The sequence below is a fragment of the Sesamum indicum genome, linkage group LG10 (assembly GCF_026168435.1).
Source record: "Sesamum indicum cultivar Baizhima isolate 11 linkage group LG10, ASM2616843v1, whole genome shotgun sequence".
NCBI lineage: Eukaryota > Viridiplantae > Streptophyta > Magnoliopsida > Lamiales > Pedaliaceae > Sesamum > Sesamum indicum.
In genome coordinates this window covers 13746804-13755597 of record NC_142666.1, presented here as the reverse complement: position 1 = coordinate 13755597, position 8794 = coordinate 13746804, and positions in this window count along the sequence as shown.

Below are 8794 nucleotides of genomic sequence, written 5' to 3'. Positions count from 1 at the left end.
TATTTTTGAGATTTACTTAATGCAACACAATCGAAAAGAGTCCTTGCTTAAGGAACATTTGACATTTAGGATAAGGCATAAGGACAATTGCGAGGTCCGCAGCATCATACCTGCTTCTGTCATTCATTAGCAGTGTGACAGGCTGGACATTATTGGTCAACAAATGCTCCACATAAATCAATTTATGCGGCGTCGAACCGGTATATTGGATATATCGCGATGGAAGCATTTTTTTAAGCCTAGTTGATTGAAGGTCGTCTGTATACAAACATTGGGCTAAGATGCAATCCCTTGTGGAGAAGCTCTAAGACCCCAATGTTGATCTTAAAAGAAGATGTACATTAACTCAATCCTTTAGGTCCCTTCATCCCTCATTCGATTTATTTATTATAAGCTCTAAATGGGCTTGAGAAGACCATTTCATGAGTTGATAAAATGATTAGACCAATACAAGGCAATAATTGAAGAATCTGCACTGATGGTATTGGATTTGGAGGCATCGACCCCAAAAGCGAAAGGCAAGGGAGCCAAACGCTGAATGAGAAAGAAGATGAAGCAAATTCAGCTGTTGCAAGGTCTTGAGCACTCCTGTCGCCTTAATGGGCGAAGGTAAAAGGAAAAATCGAATAATGGTTCAATAGTCAAAATTTAAAGGGCATTAGAAGAGGGGGTATCGTGAACTCCCCTCCACCCAAGCCATGGCATTTGTTGAGCAAAGATGATTACTATTCATATTCCCAAGTGTTAGACACTTGCTCTTGGAACGCATTTCTGCAAATGGTTTGCTGTAATGAAAAGGAATAGAATGCTAAGATAAGTAGTCTTAAAGCTAAGGAATGGCTAAGCCATTACTACAAAAGTAATAAGACTACATAAACTTAGCTATTAGTATTCATTTTGAAATAGTATACAATTATGTAACCCAGCATGATCAAGTCGTTAGTCAATTGTTGGACAAATTAGACTACAAACTTGATCAATAAAAGATTCTATTGATTCTATTGAGTTATTAATTATCGATACTACATAATTGGATTATGCATGCTCAAAATAAATGACTAAAACGGATGGTAAAAAATATAACTTGGTCAAGAACAAAGTGGAAGGTCAGTGGGAGCTCAATTATGTTACAAGTGTTTTAGATGTTAGAATGTCTCGATCATTTGGAATGATAGAAAGATGTCTTCGATGTCTAAAACACGAACATTGTTTGTAAAATTCTCCATAATAGGAATTGGATTCCTATCTAGGGATAAGCTATCGAAGATTCAGTCATGGTAGACTGATGAGGAGCTTAGATGTTTGACATCTTCTACGTCTTTACTGTAAGGTGCATGGAATGGTGTTTGATGCACTGAGTCCGATGTTGCTTATGCTTTTTAATCATAAAAATGGATATTGAGTGTGCACTGAGGAGGCAACAAACAGCTGCTGAAGGGCTATTTTTAATACCTGAATAAGGATTGAAGAAGAGTTCTTGACGCACATTAATGGAGAGTTGATTCTGGAAGGCTATAGCGATAGTAGCCTCCAACATCATATGAATAATATCTAATCTCAAAACGAACGTACATTCGAGATTTATGATAATGTTGTAATATTGGAAAGGTTCCAAGTGGAATACCACAAGGAACCTTATCATGAAAAATTGAATGTATGACAAACTTTAAAAGTTATATTGGAAAACGGTTAGGAGAGAAAAACAATCCGGTTGTTGGGTGTGCTACCTAGCATAGCCGCGCCAATAGTCACCTTGGAGGATGACAACTAGGCAATGGCATAATGTAAAAGGTCCGAGATCTCACAGGTCCAAGAAAATATCTTAGATACCATCACCTGCTTGGAGAGATGATAGGAAGATGTAGCCTGTGATTTTAAATTTTTATTAATTTATATAATTATATTATTTAGAAAATTCATAAAAATATTAGAAAACTACATAAATATTAAAAAATTATATTTGAGAAATATTATGATTATTAGAAAGAAGATGAGATTCTTATGATGAATCAATTTAGGGATGTTATTAAGAACGATAGCTAGAAAGATATAAGGGGTTTGATTAAATGAGTTTTTATGATTTAGTTTATAAATTAAATATATTCCTTGAAAGCTTAGGAAGTCTAGTTATTTAGAAAAAAATGGAACGCATGTTTGAACTTTGATAAATGAAATATTAAAAGACTGGTGGAAATGTACGAATATTGTTTAATAACTTATTTAGTACTTATGATATTCTCAATATATTTATTATACTCATACTACTTTTATTGGAATAGGTGACCAAAAGTTAATTAGATTGGCGATTTTGAGAATCATTCAAGCAATCTTTATTTTAGCAATTTTGTCTCGACGAATATAGGTAAGTATTAGTATTTGGCGTATGTGTCTATTGTGCATAGCAAATAACGTCAAGCACTGCTTTGACGTCACAACAGATGCCCACAGACCATTTTAACAACCATGCAACAATTGGACTGTGTATCGGATGGCGGTCATGAAACCAACTGTCTAGGGTTGGATCTGAAATGTGCTAAATCCAGGACCCGAGAATGGCATCGAGTATCCTATGGGGACTTGCATTAAGAGTCGCATTCATTTGATGAGTGTCGTGTTTCATCGGCGACAAACGTGAGATGTCTATGCGATCTTAGTGGGTCAATTTGCTAGGTGTTGGATCGACTGAATTGACTAGCGGGGATTATCATATGGAAGCCTTAGAGGCTTGGTCGATATGACTCGAATCACCGACTTTGATAGTACGTGAGTAGTCCTCAAACTTAAGGAATCACGGAAGTCACGTGCGTGCGATGACTGTATCTTGGATTTGTGCGAGAGGTGATCGTGTCCCAAATACGGTCATCATAAGCCTTGTCCAGTGCAGTCAAAGCATGTAGCGAGGACGGTGAGTTCCAAGAAGAGGATCCATCCCCTGTCAAAACGTGACAAAGGTATCTCCTATGCACTTGGAGATGTGTCTACGCACTATTAACCTATGGCCTCAGTCATGATCGAATAGAAAAAAGAGGTTCCTATGTTGAGCAATTGGCGTAAAACAATCTCAAGTATTAAGCGTAGACGCCTAGTCCAAGATGGGAACAGATACCCAATTTCATGCCCTAGACTAAGGCCGGGAGACGGTAGAGGAAAGGACTGTACCCGTATGAACTCGAGAGCCTAATAGTTCACATGGATATTCGCCTAGACTCTAGTGCTATGGACCATTGCTAGATGGCCAACCATGGTGACGGGCTTTCTTGATTAAGGATCGAGTATTATTAATTAAATTAGATTTAATTAATAATAATGTTTGACACTAGCGCTAATCTAACTGAAAGGTGAACCTAAAGAGTTACACACAAATCACCGAGAATAGAGATGATGAATTAATTGAGAATTAATTTTATAAAGTAATTGAATTACTTATAAATAAGAGGGATCCATTGGATGGAGGAGCCCAAGAATAAATTAATAAGATTAATTTATATTGGGCTTGCCCTTATTATTTACTAAGTTGGACTTATTAATTAATAAAGGTTCATTAGGCTCATATATTTAATTCGATTAAATATATGATGGGCTTAATTAGGCGAGCTTTAATTAAATTGAAATGAATTAAAATTAATTGAGCCTTGTGTTTTATTTATTATTAAAATCGGCCCAAGCACCCCTCAATTAAGTGTTGGAAATTTCTAAGAAAGGAAATTATTGACTAAGAAATTCACTTTTAAAAAGTGTCATGTTAGTCATCCTTTATTTGGAATAAAAAAATTTATTATCTTATGGATGATAGAATGAACCTAGACACATTCTAATATATCTATACAAGGTATATATATGTATATTGGTTATTTTGAATAACTAATGAATACATAACAAAAAAAAAAAAAAAAATTCCTACCCTAAGCACCCATTCCGCCAACCCCCTCTTCCATACACACTTGGTGTATTTTTCTCCCCAATTTTTTTCTAGCAATTTGAGTTGAGGGATCCCAAGTTTTGGTATGGTGTGGACCCAACTTTAGAGGGCTTCTACATTGAAGTCTTGCGTGAACGGATCAAACGAAAAAGGTTTGAAGTAAATCAAATCAAAAGGTAATTCTAGATTTATGATTTATGTACCTCTTATTTTTCATTCAACCATTAGTCCCGTTTAATTTTATTGTCGTTTATTATTAACTATATCAAATGCTCAGGAACTCCAAGGGTACACCCCTTGGAACTATTACGTAATTTTATATTTCTGTTTTTGCTGGCGCGTTCCTAGACCGATCCACTCGTATTTTGCGGTGTTTTCAAGTGGTATCAGAGCCCGATTCGAAGTAGGGGCTATGATTTTTGTGAATAAGCATGACAAGATATTTTAATTGCTTTTGAAGCATGATATATGTTTTGCTTATATATTCTTGAATAATTATATGAGAAAATTCATTAATTTAATTTTTACAATTTTGGATGATTTAAGTATTTTATGAAAATTAGATTTTCTGGTAAATACTTATTTTTAATTTCAGTTTAATGTGTGGAAATAAAAAAAAAATGGTACTGTAGCAGTGCACAGCGCGCGTGGGCCGGGCGCCCAAGGGCGAGAGCCTACGAGCAGCCTGGCCAACGTGCGCGCAGGCAGTGCGACCACTATACTGCCGCTGACGGCCAACGATTGGGCCGGTTTTTTTTTTATTTTTCTGGAAAATTAGATTTTTTTTATAGAATTAAATTAATTTAATTAATTTGGTTGATTTGCGTGCATTGGATGCACGAGGCTTAATCATCCATTTGAGTTGCAAATTTTAAACTTATTATTTTCTGCAAATAATTATTTGTTGTGATATTGGATATCTCGATATTTTTCTTGGGATATTCACTTTCTTGTCTAGCATGATTAATTGTCATTATGTGCTAGAATGAATGTGAATAGATGATTACAGAGCCCTTTACCGCATGTATGTCTTTTAATTTGGTTGGGTGGGATCGTGTGCCCTTGTTATTTATTTTCTCCCTCCTTCTCGTTTTTAGCCTTGGAATAATAAAGCTTGCTATGTCCCTCCTAATGTACTCCCCCCAATTTCAGATCAGGGTTATTTTTTAAATTGTAATGAGAGCAGTATAGGATTTTTTACAAGGCTTTTTATTTTTTAAGCAACCCTATGGAGAAAAAGGTCCACGAAGGAGGAGGCCCACAGAGAAGACGGCCCATGGAGATGTCACAAGGCCCGTCAATATGTTGATGGATAAAATATTTTGTAATAGCATAGGCCTACCTTAGACAGTCCTTAGATTTCACTGCGGGCTCAGTGGGTCGCATAGGTTGAGCTCGTGATAATCCTAAAGGGGTATTCTAGGTTTCATTGCATGCGACACATTTATTTAAATACTTTAAATAGTATTTGATATTTATGCATGCAATGTTAATACGTGATGAGGTCTCGGTCTAAAACTCAAAATAACTCTCACTTGGTTGGACCAAGTTGAATATTAGGTCCATAATGACTCCAAGCCTTCCATCCCAGCAATGTGGTGAGGAAGCTACCGCTACCCAAGTGTGGTCTCACGAGTCGTGACATATTTGGGATAACGGAAAGCTGCACCATTATTGTGAACAAAGAAACATGTTCACCGTTTTCCTGTTTCACGAGTTGTGGGGGGCGACAAATGAAATGTGGTTTGGTTGATGGGTGGGGCCTAACACCCAGTAACATGATTCTTTTGGAGTTCTTGAAATCATGTGAAGAGGTGAGGCAAAAGATCTAGGGAATCTCATGGAATGAGAATGGTGTTGGATACCTCCCACAAGACTTTTGCCATGTGAATTGTAAAAACGGGGCATTAAAAATTCACTTGTGGATCCCATGCCCATAATAAAAGTTATTCCCGCAGCCCTACTTGAGAGTGATGGGCTTTCGTATAAATAGTGAGAGAGTTAAAGACTAAAGACCAAGTCTTTAAGCTTAATTTATATTATTACAATCATTCACCGATTTCTATTTAATTTTTTATTTATTAGAAAATATCTAAGACCCATTAACCATGATAATGGAGACTAATAAATTCAATGGCACGAACTACAAAGACTAGCTATGAAATCTGAAGATTGTCCTAGATTTCGAGAACTAGGGCCATGTCTTGGACTAGCCACTCCAATAGCCTTACCGGAAGGGTCTTCACTTGAAGAACGTGTCACGTTCGAGAAGTGGATTGAGAAAAACCGCAAGGTCCACAGTATCATATTGTCTTCTATGTCCAATGACATCCAAAAGTAATATAACAGGCTGGATGATGTTCCCTCGATAATGCTCTGCATGAAGGAAGTTTATGCGGTTCCTAATAGGCATATTAGTTATGCCACCGCAAAAGCATTCATCGAGACCAAGATGGTCGAAGGATCGTCTATACAAAGTCACGGGGTTAAGATGCTATCTCTAATGGAGAAGCTCGAAGACCTTAAAGTTGGGCATGACAATTACACGTACGTTGACGTGATCGTTCAATCACTTTCTCGTCCTACGACCCATTTATTATTAACTACGACATTAATGGACTTGAGAAGTCTATTCATGAGTTGATTAATATGCTGGTCTAAGATGAGGCAACAATCCACAAGTCCACGCTGTCGGTATTGGTAGGAGAGGCTTCAACCTCAGCGAAAGGCAAGAGGGCCGGACGCTGGAAGAGAAAAAGGACAGGGGAAAAACTATCACAACCACTGCTAGCGCTCAGAGCGTGCCTACTGCTCCCATGGGAATGAGCAAAGGGAAAGGGAAGGTTGGCAGTTCTTAACGATTGAAGGCAAATGATATCTGCATGCATTGCCAAGGAAAAAGGCATTGGAAGAGGGAATGCCCACAACTCCTCTCCAACCCAGGTACGTTTGTGATTGGAGTGAATATGATAACTAATTCTGCTTCTTGGGTATTGGATATCGGCTATGGAGCTCACATCTATAATAACTTGTAGGTGCTGAAAAGAAGCAAAAAGCTAAGTAAGGATGAGATGATTCTAAGGCTAGACAATGGGAAGGTCGTCGCTGCAGAAGCCGTGGGATCTCTCGACTTAGTTATTAGTGATCATATTCAGATATAACTAAAAGACTATTATTATGTATTGAGCACGATCAAGAATATTATTTTCATTCCTGTTTTAGACAATGTTTGGTTATAAATTTGCGATCAATAAAAATGGTTTTTATTTGATGATTGATAATAACTCTCATCTGCTTGGTACATTAGTCAATGATCTTTTACACTCTCCAACAGTCTAACTGGATAATGACTGCCCAACACAAACAAAAATTAAATAATCATGAAAACACACAGTTATGGCACGCAAGACTCGGCCATATCTCAAAGGATAGGATGAGAAAGTTGGTAGACTCAAAGAGTCTAGAGGTAGACGATTTGGATAACCTACCAACTTGTGAATCCTATTTAAAAGGAAAAATGATCAAGAAGCCTTTTGTTGGACAAAGTGGGCTTGCCACGGTCTTCTAGATTTGATCCATACAGACGTCTTTGGTCCATTAAATACTTTGGCTAGAGGAGGACACTCGTACTTCATAACCTTTACTGATGATCACTGACTGTATTGTTATGTTTACCTAAAGAGGTACAAGTTTGAGGCCTTTGGAAGGTTCAAGAAATACAGACTTGAAGTAATCAAACTGAACGTACAATTAAAGCCCTTCGGTCAGACCAAGGCTTAGAGTATTTGAGTGGTGAAATCATTGATTATTTAAAGGAGAATAGAATTCTCTCTCAATGGACTCCTCTTAGAACGCCACAACTTGGCGTGGCTGAAAGGAGGAATCGAACCCTGTTGGACATGGTTTGATCCATGATGAGATTTATGGAATTGCCCCTTTCCTTCTAAGGTCAAGCTCTTGAGCCAGCAGCCAAATTGCTTAACATGGTGCTATCTAAGATGGTGGCCCAGACGCCATATGAGATATGGCAAGGGAAACCTGCGTCCTACAAGTATTTGAGAGTGTGGGGTAGTCCTGCATACGTCAAGAGGTTAGTGGGAGACAAACTAGATTAAAGATCTAGTCTGTGCAGGTTAATCGGATATTCAAAAGAAACCGCGGGATACTAATTTTATGATCTGTCTAAGCAAAAGGTTTTTGTCTCAAGAAACATAGTGTTCTTGGAAAAGGGTTTTCCTACGTATTGCTGACGGGATAATGTGCTACTTGAGTAAACAAGTGATACACCTCAGCAGAACGAAGGAATATTATTTGAGCCTATAGTTTCCACTAATAGTGTTCTAGTCCTACATAGGTCGACCAGAGAATCATGACCGCCTAATAGTTACAGATTCCTTGGATTGACTAATCAATTGAAAAATGATCCAAAAGACATATGGAGAAGCAATGTCGGACATTGATTCGGATAAGTGGCTTCACGCCATGAGATTGAAATGGAATCGATGGGTTCAAATCAAGTTTGGACCCTCGTCGACCCACCTAAAGGTGTTAAACCTGTTGGGGGAGCAAATGGGTCTACAAACGTAAGCTTGGAGCTGACGAGGAGGTTACAATCTTCAAGGCTAGGCTCGTGGCAAAAAGATACACTTAACGACTCGAGGTCGATTTTGAGGAAACCTATTCGTCCGTAGCCATGGCCAAGTCCATTTGGATACCACTTGCCATAGCAGCATGGTATGATTATGAAATATGGTAGATGGACGTAAAAACAATATTTCTCAACGGTTTCATTGGGGAAGAGATCTACATGGATCAGCCGGAGGGTTTCGCTTCTGTTGGAGAAGAACAGAAGGTCTGTCGCCTCCAAAGGTCCAT